This window comes from Athalia rosae, chromosome 7 (genome assembly GCF_917208135.1).
Source record: "Athalia rosae chromosome 7, iyAthRosa1.1, whole genome shotgun sequence".
Lineage (NCBI taxonomy): Eukaryota > Metazoa > Arthropoda > Insecta > Hymenoptera > Athaliidae > Athalia > Athalia rosae.
Genome location: NC_064032.1, coordinates 11,001,333 through 11,021,105, shown reverse-complemented (window position 1 = coordinate 11,021,105; position 19,773 = coordinate 11,001,333). Strand labels below are relative to the sequence as shown.

At 44.5% G+C, this 19,773-nt stretch overlaps 1 protein-coding gene and 1 long non-coding RNA gene across 5 annotated transcripts in view; one reads left to right on the top strand and one right to left on the bottom strand.

Annotated features, from left to right (window-relative positions):
• LOC105689610 overlaps positions 1-8,875 on the bottom strand; it is a 52,589-nt gene extending 43,714 nt beyond the window's left edge. For 2 of the 3 annotated variants that reach the window (XM_012406756.2, XM_048657857.1), the window contains exon 1: positions 8,166-8,872. The gene's annotated coding sequence lies outside the window, so the exon portion shown is untranslated. Of the gene's footprint in view, positions 1-8,165 lie in introns of all 3 variants that reach the window. The other variant, XM_048657855.1, reaches the window with a different exon arrangement.
• The window catches only part of LOC125501627, a 57,927-nt gene extending 42,850 nt beyond the window's left edge, over positions 1-15,077 (top strand). For both annotated transcript variants that reach the window (XR_007279224.1, XR_007279225.1), the window contains exon 4: positions 14,820-15,077. This is a non-coding gene — a long non-coding RNA (uncharacterized LOC125501627). The remainder of the gene's footprint in view (positions 1-14,819) is intronic.
• Positions 15,078-19,773: the final 4,696 nt, after the last annotated feature.

Sequence of the window (19,773 nt, the reverse complement as noted above, 5' to 3'; positions counted from 1 at the left end):
ATCGTGAATTTATCCTCCCATAACTGTAAGTCCGTAACGCGATCGCGTCGATCTGCAATTTTATCCCATCGCGAAACACATTTCACTCGTCATCTATATGAGACGCCGAACTTTTCTCCGCTAATTTTCCCCCGTGTCCTTCGTCATTTTTTTTTTTTTTTTGTTCTTCCCCTTCAAAACCGTCGCATTCAAATCCAACGGTGTCATTATTTTTGTATACGCACGTATTTCGCGTACATACATACACGCTAGCGTGAAAAACATGCGCGCGGCGACACGCATTCCACCGTAGTGTGTACGGTGGGTAGGTTTGCTTCGTCGAGAGCTTGTTGCGCCCGACTAGCCGGGTTTGACATAATTTCTGCATTGTTGAGTTACAAAAGTGAGCGTTTAAACATCTCACTAAAAGTCGGAAAGAAGTGGCCATGATATATGGTGAGCGCGCTCGTAGGGAAGAAAGCGAGAGAGGAGCTACAGCGGGTCGAGGGTGAGGGTAAGAAGGACGACGTCGACGGTAGCTGTAATAATATTTTTTCTCTCTCCTCTCCCTTTTTTTTACACTTGTCTCCTTTTTTTTTTTTTTTTTTTTTTTTCTCTCGTACCAAAGCACTACGACCAGCGGCGGCAAAAGCGACGGTTGCTTCGTTAGGAGCCCGTTGTAAACTGGATACAGCCCGGCTACGGGGCAAAAAAAAAAAAAAAAATTATTCCTTTTTTTTTTTTTTTGAAAAAAATTGAAAAATACTGAAATAAAAATTCGACCCAACGGACGTAGCTCGTCGCTCGCTTCTCCCACACACTCTCCGCGAAATCTGTCGCAGCGAAATGGAAGAAAAAACAAAAAAAAAAAAAAGTCGCAGGCGAGCATGGGAAATTAAAAAATAAATTATCTCATCCGAGATTCAATCTGTAGCAATTCGTATCCCGCATCTGCCGCGATGATAATGACGATCGTTACGGTGCTCCGAATAATTATTATCGTTTACGCGGGATCTGATTGTATCGTGAGCGGGCATACGTGATCGGGCGAGGAGATGGAATGATTATATTTTTTCGACCGCATCGGGGACACCGAACGAAAATAAATTTCCTCCGAATTTTTCGTCGGGCTCGAAGATTTTTTCTCCGTTCCGCCCGTCGCGTTATCTACATATACATACATACATATATGTATATCCATGCGGGTAACGTAATATGCATCCGTGACCCAGTCTCGAGGAGATGACGATGACGACGTATCATCGCGCGAATATTATGCGGCGGGCGTTGCAAGTTTGAGGTGAAAAAATAATGGCGAAATTATTTCGGCCGCGGAGGAGGGGGATGGAGAAAAAATTAAAAAAAAAAAAAAAAAAGGGCTGGGGGGGGGGGGGGGGGGGGGGGGGGGGAAAGAAGCGACCTAATGTGAGCTCTGACTTTGCTCGGGAGGGCGACGATGCCTCGCCTATAGGATCTGTCCTATATGGAAAAATATATACCTATACAACATGTACCACGGTGACGCGTGTGTCGCGCTCAGCGCTTCTTTTCAACGGCTATAGACTCGGTCGGTTGTACACCTATAGGTATACACACCTCGACGACGATGCCTTTGTGCCACTCACCCCGCTGTACTTTACAGGGCTTAAAAGATAAAAGCTCCGAGCTTAAAGTCCGCGCCTTTTATTTGTCACCTTTCACTCTCTTTTTCTTCTTTTCCGCTTTTCATTCCCCCCCCTCCCCCCACAGCCACCCCCGCCCCCTCTCAGCTTACTTTAACATCTTCCTCTTTCTCCCGTTCGCTTCCCCCTTGATTTTTTTCTCCCTTTTTCTCTTCTTCTTCTTCTTCTATTTTTTTTTTTTTTTTTTTGTCGGTGGGCTTCTCTTTCTCCTATGCAATCGTCGTTATACGCCACACGGATGAATGGAGAGGTACCTCCGTACAGATATACCGTAAGAACAACGTCTTAATTCGAAAGTCGCGAGTGTTCAGTCGAGAGTACAACAAAGCTTAAACTCGAACGCTTCGTATCGTGAGAGCACTGCAAAGACGAGGGAAAAAGATCCAAGGGTATTAGCCTGGCACAACGGCGACATTTCACCGGATCGTAACTACGCTCGAACAATCTTCTCCTCTCCTCTTTTTTTCTCAATTTTTTCTCTTTTCATTTCGGAGCGTAAAGAACATCGAAAAAAAATTCGCGAACACGAACGAAAAAAAGGGCGGGGGGGAGGATGTCGGCGTAGTTCGGGGGGGGAGGGGTGCGATCGGATCATATTCACAATCGTCCGAGCGTAACGGGGGAAAAAGAAGTCTTTCGCTCATTTTTTTGAGACACCCCGCCGTATCTTTTGGAGCAAAAAAAAAATACGAGGTGATGTCGTGTCGGCAAATTTAGCGGGAACGCGAACGTTGTCTATAAATATATACGTATAACGTGACCCTAATTTCGCAATTTTCATACACCCTCGCGATATCCGGAATGTCGTCGGGGTCGCGTCGATCTTGGGGGATTTTGTTGGGCGAAATTTTTTTTTTTAATTTTTTTTTTTTTATCCTCCGTTCCGTAAACAACACAACGGTGTTTCGCTCGCGAAGGATTCGCCTTTTCGAAAATCTTCTGCCCGGCGAACTTCGCGCCTCACGCACGAATAAATTTCGAAGCTTATCGTTACGGGCGCGCGCGGATTACTCGGCATAAAGAGAGTCGGGGCGGGGGGGGGGGACTCCGATCCCTCAGCACCGAGGTATAATATTAACGGGGGCTAACGAGATCAGAGAAATTGAAAATCTCCGTCAGATTCGAAACGCTTTTCGGATCAAATTATCGCTCCGATTCGTTCGCGGTGCCGCGTCGTCGGAACCCGGGGGGGGGGGGGCGGATAAGTTTTTGCGGAATTCGCATTCAACTTGGAAACGAGGCGGGTATACCTAATAATAATTATCGTCGTAGCCCCGATATAATATACCTACGCGAATGACGGGCGCTACCGCGACGCCCGCCGACTGCCGTATCGCGGGAAATGATCCATAAAAGAAGCCTTGATATGCATTTGATTACCGCGCGATACCCGTCGCCGTTCACCCTCGCCCCACCACGTCGACCCGCCAGGGGAAATGAACTTTACGATCACGCCCGTAAATAGGTGTACGTACGTATGTTGGTATATTTTGTGTACGTACCGCGTTATACGTACGTACGTACAATATGGCCCCGTGTATATTTCCCTCGTTTAACGGGGTATAAGGGATTGATAAAGTTTACGGGGGGGGCGCGACGCGCGGGATATTTTAGACAATACGGAGGCGCGCAGTCTTCCGGAAGCCGACCTATAACAAATATACCCCGCCTTTTATACCGAGAAACTATATTCTATATTTCACTGGCGCGACTCACACCGACTACGGTCTCTCGAAGCGAGACGGCCAAGAGAGGCTCGTTGCCAATTGTCGAAAGATTTTATTCACCCGACGCGATATCGTGTAGTTCGGCATCTTTGCAGACGCGAGTATACGACACACCTTTTACCCCGGCGTAGGTCCGGACCTACGCCGAGTCGCAAGGGAGCGGGGGGGGGGTGGTGGTGGTGGTTTCACCTTCGTGAATTTCGAAGTACGCGACGATTAACGAATACGCTTCAGTCGTCGCACGGAGCGAGTAGAACACCCCCGAGCGGCCTCCCCGCGGCAGTTATGAAAACACGACGGATGGTGAGATATTAAAATCGAATCACCTTCGCCGGATGTAACACATTTGTCGTATCAACGTCGTGCGATTCAAGTTTAATTCCGTTCACCGCGCCATTGATATTTGATTCGGCAACAACGACCCCTTCCCCACTTTACCCCGGAATCACACTGGCACTCTGAAGTGAAGAGGAGACGTGTTTTCAGGTGCACTTGTTATGCCGTTGCCGCAGGTGCATCAAAGAGCCGGTACGTGAGTGACTTACAAATCGACGAAATAACCGAACGAAAATCCGTTTCTACAACTGTCATTTCCGGTTGTTTTTTTTTTCTTTCCAAATTTAGGGGGTTTTTTTTTTTTTTTTCTTTTTGGTTTCTCGCGCCTCGTGGGGATGCCGCAGTAGAGGCGGCAACTCCTTCGAAGGATATTCCAGAGGTCGCTCGAGAGGGATGGAATTTGTTTTTTTGTTTTTTTTTTGTTTTTTTTTCAAAAAAGGAATCCATTACCGATATCCAACGGGGTGGGATGGACGGGAGGTCTTTCGCGCCCACATCCGTGGTATTGACCTCTCATATTGTTCCGTAGGAAGTGGGGCGAAAACGGAAAAAAGAAGAGGAAAAGAGCGAAAGAGAAAAACGTCTGACGCGTACTTGAAATTTATAACTTTTCCGATGAAATTAAATCCCATAAATGAAACCTCGGGTAAAACGAAGATTTTGTTCGGCTGCGCGTTTCCGTTTCCGTTGGTGTGTCGATTTCGGAAAGTTTTTCCGGCAGAATCGTGGGGTGGAAAAAAAAGGGGATTTTTCATAGCGAAATTTTCTTTCGCGCTGTAAAAAAAAAAAAAAAAGGCCGAAAGAAGAGACCAAAGAAAAATCTAAAACGCTGACAATTTCATCCGCACCCGGTCTGGCGCGGTGCGTAGAGCTTTTCCGAATTACCCCGCATCGGATCAAAATTTTACCTCGTCGCCCCCCGATTCCCAGGCATTACATTCATTATTCATCATTTATTTCGGCACGCCGAAATATACATCGACCTCCCTTACACCGTAGAGGGAATAATTCGCGCTACCGGAGGGTCGCGCGTGCGACAATTTCAATACGAGAATAAAGAAAAGAGACGAACTCGTGATCGCTCCGTTTTACGATCATCGCGATCTGTATTAGTTTTTTTCCATCATTGTTATTATTCTCGCGAGGTTATACAAGCCTCGAATAATAACGTTCCTCAGAGTTCCGCCGTCGATGTACGCTCGTCAAATATACGCATTCAATTCACTCGAATGTGAGGTGGAGAAAAATACCCTCGCTTTGACGATATCGCGGGATTTCTATGTGTGTATAATTCTCTTTCTGACGATTGGAAAAATTACCGATACGTTAGAACTCGACCGTGCAGTGTTTTTGTTGCAAAGGAATGTCCGTCGTAATCCCGACAAAGGCAACGGAAAACCTCTACGAGCGTTCGCGAGCTGCCCTCGAGGAGAAGAAAATCTCGCATCTCTCGCGTGGGTCGTATACGAACGTGCGGTATACGTATCCGCAGAAGAATGTACAGAGGGAATAAAATCAACAAAGAAAAAAATGGAAAAAAAACAACAACAACAACGAGAAATTTTAGAAACGAAAAAAAGAAACAGATCGGGTCAGCCGAGAGAAGGTTCGAAAAGATCTTTTTATTTTTTTCCTTTTTTTGATTTCTCTATTTTCTAAAGAGAGCGAGAAACGAACATGTATATATGGATACGTATAGCCATGTATATACGTATGCAGGTAGTATATATATATACATATATGTATTTTCTCTTTTATTGAACGCAATTTATCCGACACCTTTTTTCATTTTTTTCATTTTTTTTTTCTCTCATCGGCGTAACAGACGGGGCTTTGGTATTCAAAATTAACAAGCCGGATGATCTGCATGACAAAGAGAAAAATTTTTTGGCTAATTTAATACGGCTGAAATAAAAGAATATAAAAAATTGGTTACACTCCTGCAGCTGAGGCTTTGACGCGAATATTGAAAAGAAAAAAAAAAAAAAAAAAAGGTTAAAACAACGGAGGGAATAAAAAAATTTGATGAATTAAAAAAAAGAGAGAAAAAATGAATGAAAGAAAAAAGGAGAAAACGATTCGCGCGATTCGTTGCGTTTCTCAATCGCCTCGGATCATATAATACCATCTCTCGATTATCCTCATTGTATTCTTTGTCGCGCTAATATTCGTTCGGTGAATTGATAATTTTTGAAGATTCGTAAATTCCTGCAGGGATATTAGGGGCAAGTCAACGAGATTTCGATCTGTAATCTGGTCGGATAAACGGGTCCGTTGAAAATATTTTCCCAACGTATCGTCTGTGTAAACTACGTTTATCGCAAAGTAGATCTGTATAATGCGTTATGTACATAGTAGATAGTTGCGGAGAGGATATGCGTATGTCTCTCTGCTGTATACGTATACGTATGTATATCGTCGGTATTAATCTTGTTTCACTCGGTCGGTTAATACTGCGGCACTTTGACTGCCCTTTATATCGCAACGGCGTTCAACTACCTCGGGGTTATTCGGTACGTCCGAGAGAGCGGGGACCGTGCAACGTCAGTTTACGTTAAATTGCCCACCCGCGTACAACGCACGGCATGCATTAGAACCAGCGCGCTTCATTTTCATCTCCACCTACGGTGGGGGAAGATATTGACCAAAGAGAGCCCACCGACCCTTCCTTCCTTCCTTCCTTCCTTCCTTCCTTCCTCTCTCCTCATTCCCATTCTCCTCTGCTACCCCCTCCCCCCTACCCCTCCCTCTCACCCCCCGCCAATTGGTTAGCGAGATTAGAATCGGGATTTCGTCCGCGATTATTCTTTTTAATTTCGAATCACCTTCCCGGACAGATGGATTGGCACGACGGTCACGCGGTGACAAAATTTTTTCGCCAAAATGAAAATTGAGATATCCCACGAGGGGTGTTGTACATTTTTGCGATTTCTGTAATTATTTGTATAATTTTTTTTTTCTCTCTTTTTTCGACTCCGCGTCGCGTCTTCTTTTCTACTCGAATTTCACTCAGAGTCCCGTCCATTCCGCTCGACACATGTTACGAAGGTGTAAAAAGGGATGTTATATGTGCGTTAGAGGGAAGAGCGGCAAACAAAGGAATGAAAGCAAATCTCTGAACCCTCGAAGATGATTATAATCGAATCTTGGAGAGTCAAAGTGGTCAATGTATAGCTTTAGGAGATTCGATATCGCGTGGATCTGCAGCGATCGCCGCGATGACGTTCCGCTCGCTCGGTGGTGCCTCGAAAGTCTATGAGGTAAATCCATGTGTATCGGCGGCGGGGAAATTCACGTCGCCGGGTAGGTGTACTTGACGGGGAGATCGTGAGCGATATAGTTGAAAGAATTTCCTCGCGCCAGGCTTATACCAAGATGAGGTATCATCGATTGCGTAATTATGCGGTAACCGACGATATCTACGTTTCTGCTCGATAATTAACCCCCCTCAGGTGAACCGCGACGTCGGGGGGGCATACATCAGCCGTTCCGTGTGACATCGTCGAAGGACCGGGTTCAAGCAGATGCGGTAAACGGAAATTGAGAGGCAATCGCAAAACCCCCACCCCCCCTCCTCTATGCCCCCGCGCTTCTCGGCCGACCGTCCCTTACACATATGTATGGGATCTATTTACCCGTATACACACGCATACCTACACGGCCTGCATGTTAATCTGCATACCGAAAACGGGCGAACATTAGCCGATAATTTACTCTGAACGAGGTAACAAACCGAAAGGGGCGATCGAAAACCGGGATAAGGAACGAAAATTATTGTCTGAACATAACGGTATTTAATTTGACGATTTTATCAAAATTTTTAACGTAATTTCAACCAATTCGCGTGAATTTTCGAACACCACTTTCACTTTCATCGACAATACAAACGGTGAGATGATATTGAAAATGGTTTTTTTTTTTTGAATTTCTGGCGATGAGAAAATCTATCCTTACCTTGTTTTTTGTCCAACATTTCGGACAGCACTAAACGGATAAGACGAGGGATGGTTTTTTCATGGGATCGTCTGGGAGATGCAGTTGAGAAAGGACGATAAAGGGGATGGGGGGGGGGGGGGGGGGAGTTAGCGGTGGGGGCGGCGGCGGTGGGAAATCCACGTGCAAAAACTGTGTTCGCTAACTAGTCGGATCGTGTTGAAAAATAGAACGTGGAGTTGGTTTTTTTTTTTTCTTTTTTCTTTTTTCTTTTTTCTTTTTTTACACGAACCAAGTTCACCCGGTAATGAAAAATAAAGGAGTGAGAATAAAGGAGTCGAATTGAACTAAGAACGACATGATTTCCCATCACCTACGCGTACGAGGAGGACGGGGGTCCTCGATGAACAATTCGCATCGTGCAAAGTTCGAAGGTACAACGAGGAACGCAATATTCGCAGAACATCGTAAATGGAATATAATTCTCTTAATGAAAATATGTACTCACTTGGGCGTTTCGATATTCAGAGCATCGAAATCCGAGTTCGAAGTTCCCGCTGGTTATCAGTATATCGTCGTAACGTTAACGAGCATATTATTTTTTTTTTTTTTTACGGCGGCATGTGCTCCGGCGTCGACGAGCGGGAATCGAGTGCGAAGGTTGCGAAGGGTCGACGATTATTATCTTTCGATGCAACGACGCTGCTTTGTTCTAGCGCGAATTCGCGTCGTTTCGTGTAGAACGGTGTACCGGGTCCATCGGCGTTGACGGATTCATCGTCCGTTCGGACACAGCTATACGACGGCAATTGTATGAGGCGGCGATAGAGCGCGGTAACAAAAACCCAGGTGGTAAACCCAGGTGCGGGGGCAGAAGCGGTCGACGAAAAGTAGAGTGAAAGGGAAAACGCGGCGCGACGATGTACGGGGAGTCTGTAAGGAACCTCGAGGATATTCACCGGACTACGTACGCCGTCGCCTCCGATATCTATTTGCCATTTGTACCTCCTCGCTCGTTGAGAGTGGTATATGGTTTTTTTCTCCTTTATTTTTATCGTGTCATTCGGCGAGTGTGTGTACCACGCACAGTCGAAGGGGGGAAGGTAGGGTAGGATATAACGCGGGCGTTTTCTCCTCTAGCCACCCTTGCCGTTAGAGGGCGCAAGACCGACTGATACCGGCCTAGCGAACTCTGGAACTCTGGAACTCCGGACTACGGAGCCGCGAGGGTGTAGCTCCAGCGAAACCTCGCCATGCGCGTACAGGGGATGAAGGGGGCTGGAAAAGGGGGGACGGAGGGAAGAGGAAGGACGCCCGACGCCCGGTTTGTTCTCCCGGAGGTTCGGAGGAGGCGACAGGGAAAAGGGGGTGGAAAAGTGGCGAGATATGCCACTGCTCCCGACGAAAATAGCGAAAACAGAAAAAAAAAAAAAAGAAAGAAAAGAAAAGAAAGAAAAAAGAAAGGAAGAACGAAAGAACTATGGACGCGGGATCGTGATACATACCTATTTACGTCCGTAAATTAAGCCCCGCCATTCTTTGTCTTCTTTTTCTTCTTCCATTCCCGAATCATTTTTCATCATTCATAGGGAAATAGGAAACTTTTGATGGATGTAGTCGCGGAAAATTTCGTTCCGATTGCTCGCACAATTATCGTGGGACAAAAAAAAAAAAAAAAAAAAAAAAGATCCGCTCCCCGAGGGCGTCGTAGAAAAAAGCAAAAATGATGCAAGGAACTGAAATTCTCTTTTTACACTTCGGGCGAGAAAGTTATGGAGCGTAGAGAAATTTCCGAAGAGTTACGCGGCGTAGGTGCGTACGTGTGTAAGGGTAGAAAAAGATTACGTGAAATCGCGTCCGATGATCACTCCGATGTGCCGGTAAAAGCGACGAGATGTTTATTGCACATCTATTCAAATAATGGTGGCTTTTTTCTGCATTTTTGTTTTTCGTTTATTTTTCGAAAAAATTCAACAACTCACGTATTCCCTCCTCGTCGAATCAATTACTACACCCTCGGCTGATGGGTGTGTATGGTAAATACAAAAAAATCGTAGTATTTTTCAGAAGTTAATAAATGACAAAGTAACAGAAAACAAATAGGATATAATTCCAACAGTCTCAAAGAGGATCCGAAAGTGTACGAGGGCTCGTCGAGTATAAAGGAGGGAGCGGAGGGAAGGGGAGAGGAGAGGGTGTCGTATTTTTTTTTTTTTTCGCTTCTAAAATTTAAAGTGTGCAACGGTTGTCGAACCAACGTACGGCTCCGTTGCGCCGCTACACCCGGCAAAGTTCTTCTTCTTCTTCTTCTTCACGTCCTCTTTTGTTCGTCCACTTCTGCTTGTTTCGCCGAGGCCTTACCAACAGCGTCGAGTCCGGTGTCTCGTAGTTTATTCACTAGCTCTATTTTTCCGCCCGGCTGTGCCGCAGCTACGTATTACCTGACCCCGTGACCCTGTCTTGCACGTATCGTACCCTGCAGCGGCACCTCTATGACGGTTGAAAATCAAGTGGGCGAAGAAAATGTGCCGAGAGATCGCGGATTTCTTTTTTTTCTTTTTTTTTTTCGACGGAACGAAAATTATTCGGGAATCGGAATAAAACGAACGCAGCTGTAGCGACGGAGAAAATATATTTCGTTATTTCATCGCGAGAGCGGTGAATCGTGATTCTCGGCCCTTCTGCACGACGTTGTTGAAGAAATCCGGTAAATAATTGAAAGTTAATTTTTGGCGAAAGAGGACCGTAGGGTTGATCGATTTTCGGCGACACTCTGCGTAGAACGAACTGCCGGGTGACGAAGTCGTCGTCATCGAGGGAGGTCGAGAGATGACATTCGATGAGAGCGCGTCTCTTCCATCAGCTATTATTTTTTTTCTCCCCTCTTCCCAATTTGCTAGAACTTCTGATCATCTCTTTCTTAAAGGAATTCAATGGCTCCTCCCGAGTCGCTCGAATTTCACCTGAATGGCGAACGTATTTATTTTATTTCGTTCCACTTCCACCACGGTATCTTATATACATATATATATATCTATCCGAATGCACGCGACGATCGAACCTTCTTACAAAAGCAAGGTCAAGTTTCACCGTCTCTGACACGAGAGAAAAAACGAGAGTATTCGTTTGCCGCCAACTTTCCGGAGACGAGAACAACAAGAGAAACGATACAGGGTCGAGAATTTAGATGGCCTTTTGGCGAAGTGGACCTAATGCGCGAATTTGGTAATCTCCTTACAAGCCTCCGAAGCTAATACGCCATTTACGGCTAGTCGTTCCTCAGCGAGAACTGATGATTCCGTTCCTTTTTTCGAGCATTAAAAGAGACCGGGAATGAAAATAATGAAGAAACTTTGAAAAATGCTCGAGATAATAATCCGCCGCATGTGTGTACGCCCGTACACGTATTACGCGAACAAAAACTAACTCTGTTTTATCTTTTCTCTGCTCAAGATACGATTTCGATGGTCTGTAACGGTCAGACGTTCGGCAGCGTCGTTTAACCGCCCCCGTCTCTCGATTCCAACCCAACGGGCTCCGCCGCTCTGTATCCCACGGGATCGGAAAAGCCATTTTTAACCCCATTATTATTGAATACTCGACATGCGAGCCTCGGGGATAATCCGCTAAAGTTTCGCGGAAATTTCTTATCCCATTGTTCGGTCAATTTTATCATTCGTCGGAACAATGGGGATGTGTAAAACCCTCGTCTGATCGTTAGTGTTTTTCCCGTCGTCGTTTCGTTTTTCATTTTTTACTCGACTTTCGAATCGCGAGCCTCCTTCCGAGGTCCCGGAAATTCGAGATCCCTTGATCTTCGGCTGCAGATGTCCCTTCATATTTTCCCTCGCGTCATTTTTATACCTCGTCCTTCTTTTTGTTTCATTGTTTTTTTTTTTTCATTTTTTCTTTGTGTCCCGCGAACGCTGCAGCAAGGAACGGGATTTGCTCGACGGAAATTAGGGCGGCACACTCTGAGCCCCGTATTTCCGGTCGCAAGATATTTCGTGTCCTACGATTCTACCCCCGCATAAATATATATGTAACACACTCGTGTACAGATGTAGGTATACGCAGCTCTCTGACGTATGAGAAAACCCGACCATGAAATATTGAGAGCTCTAATAAAACACGAAACTCTCACGCGTGCACAAACCTCGCGCAGCCACGTAGTGTGTTTGATGGACACGGTGGTGTCACGTGTCGTGTATCCCCGTGATCTCCGAACGGTAGAATAGAAAAGTGACGTCGAAATGAAATAAATAAAGAAACTCCGGGAGCCGCACGTCAGTCACCGTCAGCCTTAAAAAATTCATCCTCGACACCCTTCTTTTTATAACTACCCCGTTTTGTATAGTTCACCTGTAATTTCATTCGACGGGGTTCTACTACCGCGAGATACCCATCCAGTGATAACTATTATGGGGATAACGAGCGAACACCCCTTTTGTCGTGTATAATGTATGCGAGTCGGTTGGTTTTCATCCGTATATACCACCGAAGGTATGAAAGTTGTACTTATACCACCCCGAAAACTAACGCGGATCTACAGGAGTAGTTTAGTTCTCTCTGAGCTAGGCGAGACGCTCGTCGCGAGTATATCTGTCAGAGTTGGACAACTCTCGGTAAGTTAATGGACTACTCTCACCCCCACGTTAACCATCGCGCTTTTCAAATTCTGAGAAACCTCTGGCCTCCTTTCTAATCCTCCCGAATGTACGTACGTAGATTTACAGGTGTGGGTGCGTACTTCGTTCGGGCGAAGTGCGGACGATTTTTTTTTTTTTTTGTCGGCTCAGCCGAAGACTTTTTTAGAATTTTTTTTCAAACCTCGAAATGCAAAGGGGGGCGGCATCGGTCGAATTTATTTTTCGCCTTTTTTTTTTTTTTTTTCTTGAGAAAATACAGGGAGGAGAAAATCTTACGAAAGATTACCCGCATGTTTATCGAATAATTTTCAGTGACCCCGCGTTGGGGTTCAAAGAGAAATCGAATCGGGCGCTTCTCCACGACCCACGCGTGCTTAGGGCGAAAAAGTCGAAGGTAAATTTCCTTGGCTATTGTGTAACCTCGTGTATTATTAAATACCCACGTGCGCCCTGTTCATTACTATTTTCTTATCCGCACGAAGAACTGTCGGAATCCATTCTCTTATATTCGACCGCGGAGTTGGAAAGCAGATCCGCACGGGATATAAAATTCCATGAGATAAGGGAGATACGATGGATTTATTAACCGCGATATCGCTGCGGATATCAACCACTCGAACGTCCAAGTGGAATCGACGCGTACCTACTACGCGTACGTTCTGGTTAATTTCTACCCCGATACACATCGGGGCAAAGGTCTAGACTCCCGATCTCCGCGGAATTCCAGTCTGGCTGCTGCTCTCTCGTCTCAACGCAATTAGTTAATTAGTTTTGTGGTCACGGCACTTTCGGCACTTTCGTCGGCAACCGGCAGCAAATGCGCTCCGCGTGGGGATCGAACATCAAAGCTTGGAAGGGACGTTTTGAGTTGTTGCCCTTTAGGTACCGTACATACCTACATGTAGGATGCCTTCCGTTCTACGCACACGTACGTGCGCATACCTGCCTCCGACTACCCTCGCCAAGCCTAGCGACTCTGATAGAATGTGCTCTGATTATTCAATTTTCCATTTACAATTTGACGATGGAAATTCGTAGGCTAAGGGGTGCGCGCGAAATCCCCACCGCCGATACGGAGAATCGAATGATAATCTCGGAAGCCGATGCGGAGGAATCTCTCGTATTTCGAGACAATCGGAGTGCAATCTCGAATCTCGTGTAACATACCTGGAATCAAGTGGAGCGTGAGGATACTATTTTTCAGGATCTGATTTTCAGCCGCCACTGGTGCGGAGTGAAAGTGTACGATGAAGTCGGAGGATAACGAATGAAGAGGAAAACTGGATGAATATTGAACGATGTGCCGTTACGTTAACGCGTCAAATACAAACCACGGATTCTCCGCTGATTCGAAACTGCAAAACTTGATAATGTAATACCCTCAAAACACGCAAATTTCATTTCCGTTCAATTTCCTGGGCTAAATCTACTTCTCGTATGATGTACCAAGGCGTAGGTATTTATTGCTGAAAATATTGTTTGCGAGGTGACTGACGCTATGGTAATCGAAAACCATAGGTGCGCGCGATTATGGCAAAGTATTTTGAACCACTTGACGAATTTCTAATTATCCAAAGAAAAAAGGAAATATTCTACGTTTTCTGGAACGATCGATAACATACGCAAACCCAAGAGTCCCTTTTCAATCCCTTTCTTGAAAAACTCACGTCACCCGTTCTGGACAGAAATATCGCAAACGTTTCAAGTGCTTTTCTTCGATGCTGATTTTGAAAGGGACCAGATATTTATTCTTCGCTGCTCTTGACGACGTTTTTTCAACGAAGATATGAGATTACGAGTGGAAAGTGATTTTGAAAATAGATAATCCCATCTCTTGCAGCGTTTTGCTTTGGATTGTTTCTCGAAACATGAATTCGTGCCACAATCATTTTGGAACGGAAAGAGAAATCGAGAGATGATTTTTTAATTAGTCCTGCGAGAAAGCAGAAAGTTCGAGCTTCAGTTTCATCTGAAATTCATTCGTCTTCATCAACTTTTTGATAAATTACGAGCATATCTAAATAGTAAATAATCGGATTGTTGTTCTGATCCTTTGAAAAAGGACCACACTACATAAAATAAGTTGTACTAGGTCAGTTACGTTATGTCAAGTCAGTCATGCTGTAGTAAGTCGGTTGTGTTGCGTATCTCAAGTGAGGTGGCAAGAAAAACTCGAGCATAAAAAATATTAAGATATTGTTTATTCGTGGGGGTGCAAAAACTGTCGCCATCTCTCGGAGTTTGATTGGACTACTTTATCATAGGATTTTCTACCCCTTACCAACGTTACCAACACCAATATAACTTACCAACAATCGAAGCGAGTATTTCTTAGGATATTGTGACTGTAGAAACACGATTCAGTCGACTGACGAGTTGAGCAATAAATGAATCCCGTCAATGTATTGCGATTTTTTAGTTTTGAAAACGTAACGTTGACAATAATTTTATGATTCAAAAGCGCTGAGATTCGTAATGTATTTCACTTCTAACTTTCTTTTCTTTTGTCACAGGTTTCACTGGAGGAAAATTCGCAGACTCGAAGCAACTCCGCCGTGCATCTATGAGGCAAGAATCGTCAGTGCATCTGCATAATTGTTCATTATATTCGCGAACGAAATGAAGATACATGAATTATATATTATGTAGCCATAGATGATGTATTTTCTAGAATAATTGTTTTGGTCATTCGATACGAAACATCTTGAAGTATTTATTGTAACACATATCTTGTAGAGAAACATTTTTCTGTGTTAATAAATCCCAGATATTCCCGAAAATCTGTTGCGTAATTCATTTTCGATACATCTCAAGGAAGCCCCCTTGAATTACTGAAATTCTTTGTAAGCTACACATTACGACATTAGGCCAGGACTCATAACGCCCCGTGACATACGATTGATGAGGCATGCATGTATGCATGCATCCACTCGGTGCACATGATAAGGCACCCGGATTCAAAATAGCTCCTCGGTTTTCCTGTTCTCCTGATACCAAGAAAATTTTTTGGCCTGAAATCTCAATTCCGAAATACCTCCTTAGTATTCCAGTTCTCCTGAAACCCAGAAAATTTTTCGGCCTTAATTCTAAACTTGAGGATCGCTGTTCTGGAGCTATAAATAATTCTCTTGTCTTCTGTATCGACGATTGATTGAATAAATAAATACATAGGCAAGCATACAGATAGTCCAGCAACAATTCTGTCGCTCTCCCTATCAAACTAGAAATAATCATGAAGGATTGAATGCATGCACATGATGAGGCACCAAGTTTCGGACCACCTCCTCGGGTTTCCTGTTCTCCTGATACAAATCTCCACTTTTCGACAAACTTTCAATTTTCAGGGCCGGCATTCTAGAGCTCTGCATTATCGGTTTCGGTTCAAAGCATGATTGAATGATCAAAGACACAGGCATGCACGCCTTCAGTCCTGCAATGCATCAGTCGCTCTCTCTCTCTCTCATACTAGGAATGGATGAACAGGGTGCAACGCATGCACCCGATCAGGCACCAGGTTTCGGAATACCTCCTCGGTTTTCCTGTTCTCCTGATACCCAGAAAATTTTTCGGCCTTAATTCTAAACTTGAGGATCGCTGTTCTGGAGCTATAAATAATTCTCTTGTCTTCTGTATCGACGATTTATTGAATAAATAAATACATAGGCAAGCATACAGATAGTCCAGCAACAATTCTGTCGCTCTCCCTATCAAACTAGAAATAATCATGAAGGATTGAATGCATGCACATGATGAGGCACCAAGTTTCGGACCACCTCCTCGGGTTTCCTGTTCTCCTGATACAAATCTCCACTTTTCGACAAACTTTCAATTTTCAGGGCCGGCATTCTAGAGCTCTGCATTATCGGTTTCGGTTCAAAGCATGATTGAATGATCAAAGACACAGGCATGCATGTAGTTAGCTATGCAATGCATCAGTCGCTCTCTCTCTCTCATACTAGAAATAGATGAACAGGGTGCAACGCATGCACCCGATCAGGCACCAGGTTTCGGAATACCTCCTCGGTTTTCCTGTTCTCCTGATACCCAGGAAATTTTTCGGCCTTAATTCTAAACTTGAGGATCGCTGTTCTGGAGCTATAAATAATTCTCTTGTCTTCTGTATCGACGATTTATTGAATAAATAAATACATAGGCAAGCATACAGATAGTCCAGCAACAATTCTGTCGCTCTCCCTATCAAACTCGAAATAATCATGAACGATTGAATGCATGCACATGATGAGGCACCAAGTTTCGGACCACCTCCTCGGGTTTCCTGTTCTCCTGATACAAATCTCCACTTTTCGACAAACTTTCAATTTTCAGGGCCGGCATTCTAGAGCTCTGCATTATCGGTTCCGGTTCGAAGCATGATTGAATGATCAAAGACACAGGCATGCATGTAGTTAGCTATGCAATGCATCAGTCGCTCTCTCTCTCTCATACTAGAAATAGATGAACAGGGTGCAACGCATGCACCCGATCAGGCACCAGGTTTCGGAATACCTCCTCGGTTTTCCTGTTCTCCTGATACCCAGGAAATTTTTCGGCCTTAATTCTAAACTTGAGGATCGCTGTTCTGGAGCTATAAATAATTCTCTTGTCTTCTGTATCGACGATTTATTGAATAAATAAATACATAGGCAAGCATACAGATAGTCCAGCAACAATTCTGTCGCTCTCCCTATCAAACTCGAAATAATCATGAACGATTGAATGCATGCACATGATGAGGCAAAAAGTTTCGGACCACCTCCTCGGGTTTCCTGTTCTCCTGATACAAATCTCCACTTTTCGACAAACTTTCAATTTTCAGGGCCGGCATTCTAGAGCTCTGCATTATCGGTTCCGGTTCGAAGCATGATTGAATGATCAAAGACACAGGCATGCATGTAGTTAGCTATGCAATGCATCAGTCGCTCTCTCTCTCTCATACTAGAAATAGATGAACAGGGTGCAACGCATGCACCCGATCAGGCACCAGGTTTCGGAATACCTCCTCGGTTTTCCTGTTCTCCTGATACCCAGGAAATTTTTCGGCCTTAATTCTAAACTTGAGGATCGCTGTTCTGGAGCTATAAATAATTCTCTTGTCTTCTGTATCGACGATTTATTGAATAAATAAATACATAGGCAGGCATACAAATAGTCCAGCAACAATTCTGTCGCTCTCCCTATCAAACTAGAAATAATCATGAAGGATTGAATGCATGCACATGATGAGGCACCAAGTTTCGGACCACCTCCTCGGGTTTCCTGTTCTCCTGATACAAATCTCCACTTTTCGGCAAACTTTCAATTTTCAGGGCCGGCATTCTAGAGCTCTGCATTATCGGTTTCGGTTCAAAGCATGATTGAATGATCAAAGACACAGGCATGCACGCCTTCAGTCCTGCAATGCATCAGTCGCTCTCTCTCTCTCTCATACTAGGAATGGATGAACAGGGTGCAACGCATGCACCCGATCAGGCACCAGGTTTCGGAATACCTCCTCGGTTTTCCTGTTCTCCTGATACCCAGAAAATTTTTCGGCCTTAATTCTAAACTTGAGGATCGCTGTTCTGGAGCTATAAATAATTCTCTTGTCTTCTGTATCGACGATTTATTGAATAAATAAATACATAGGAAAGCATACAGATAGTCCAGCAACAATTCTGTCGCTCTCCCTATCAAACTAGAAATAATCATGAAGGATTGAATGCATGCACATGATGAGGCACCAAGTTTCGGACCACCTCCTCGGGTTTCCTGTTCTCCTGATACAAATCTCCACTTTTCGACAAACTTTCAATTTTCAGGGCCGGCATTCTAGAGCTCTGCATTATCGGTTTCGGTTCAAAGCATGATTGAATGATCAAAGACACAGGCATGCACGCCTTCAGTCCTGCAATGCATCAGTCGCTCTCTCTCTCTCTCATACTAGGAATGGATGAACAGGGTGCAACGCATGCACCCGATCAGGCACCAGGTTTCGGAATACCTCCTCGGTTTTCCTGTTCTCCTGATACCCAGAAAATTTTTCGGCCTTAATTCTAAACTTGAGGATCGCTGTTCTGGAGCTATAAATAATTCTCTTGTCTTCTGTATCGACGATTTATTGAATAAATAAATACATAGGCAAGCATACAGATAGTCCAGCAACAATTCTGTCGCTCTCCCTATCAAACTCGAAATAATCATGAACGATTGAATGCATGCACATGATGAGGCACCAAGTTTCGGACCACCTCCTCGGGTTTCCTGTTCTCCTGATACAAATCTCCACTTTTCGACAAACTTTCAATTTTCAGGGCCGGCATTCTAGAGCTCTGCATTATCGGTTTCGGTTCGAAGCATGATTGAATGATCAAAGACACAGGCATGCATGTAGTTAGCTATGCAATGCATCAGTCGCTCTCTCTCTCTCATACTAGAAATAGATGAACAGGGTGCAACGCATGCACCCGATCAGGCACCAGGTTTCGGAATACCTCCTCGGTTTTCCTGTTCTCCTGATACCCAGGAAATTTTTTGGCCTTAATTCTAAACTTGAGGATCGCTGTTCTGGAGCTATAAATAATTCTCTTGTCTTCTGTATCGACGATTTATTGAATAAATAAATACATAGGCAGGCATACAAATAGTCCAGCAACAATTCTGTCGCTCTCCCTATCAAACTAGAAATAATCATGAAGGATTGAATGCATGCACATGATGAGGCACCAAGTTTCGGACCACCTCCTCGGGTTTCCTGTTCTCCTGATACAAATCTCCACTTTTCGACAAACTTTCAATTTTCAGGGCCGGCATTCTAGAGCTCTGCATTATCGGTTTCGGTTCAAAGCATGATTGAATGATCAAAGACACAGGCATGCACGCCTTCAGTCCTGCAATGCATCAGTCGCTCTCTCTCTCTCTCATACTAGGAATGGATGAACAGGGTGCAACGCATGCACCCGATCAGGCACCAGGTTTCGGAATACCTCCTCGGTTTTCCTGTTCTCCTGATACCCAGAAAATTTTTCGGCCTTAATTCTAAACTTGAGGATCGCTGTTCTGGAGCTATAAATAATTCTCTTGTCTTCTGTATCGACGATTTATTGAATAAATAAATACATAGGCAGGCATACAAATAGTCCAGCAACAATTCTGTCGCTCTCCCTATCAAACTAGAAATAATCATGAAGGATTGAATGCATGCACATGATGAGGCACCAAGTTTCGGACCACCTCCTCGGGTTTCCTGTTCTCCTGATACAAATCTCCACTTTTCGACAAACTTTCAATTTTCAGGGCCGGCATTCTAGAGCTCTGCATTATCGGTTTCGGTTCAAAGCATGATTGAATGATCAAAGACACAGGCATGCACGCCTTCAGTCCTGCAATGCATCAGTCGCTCTCTCTCTCTCTCATACTAGGAATGGATGAACAGGGTGCAACGCATGCACCCGATCAGGCACCAGGTTTCGGAATACCTCCTCGGTTTTC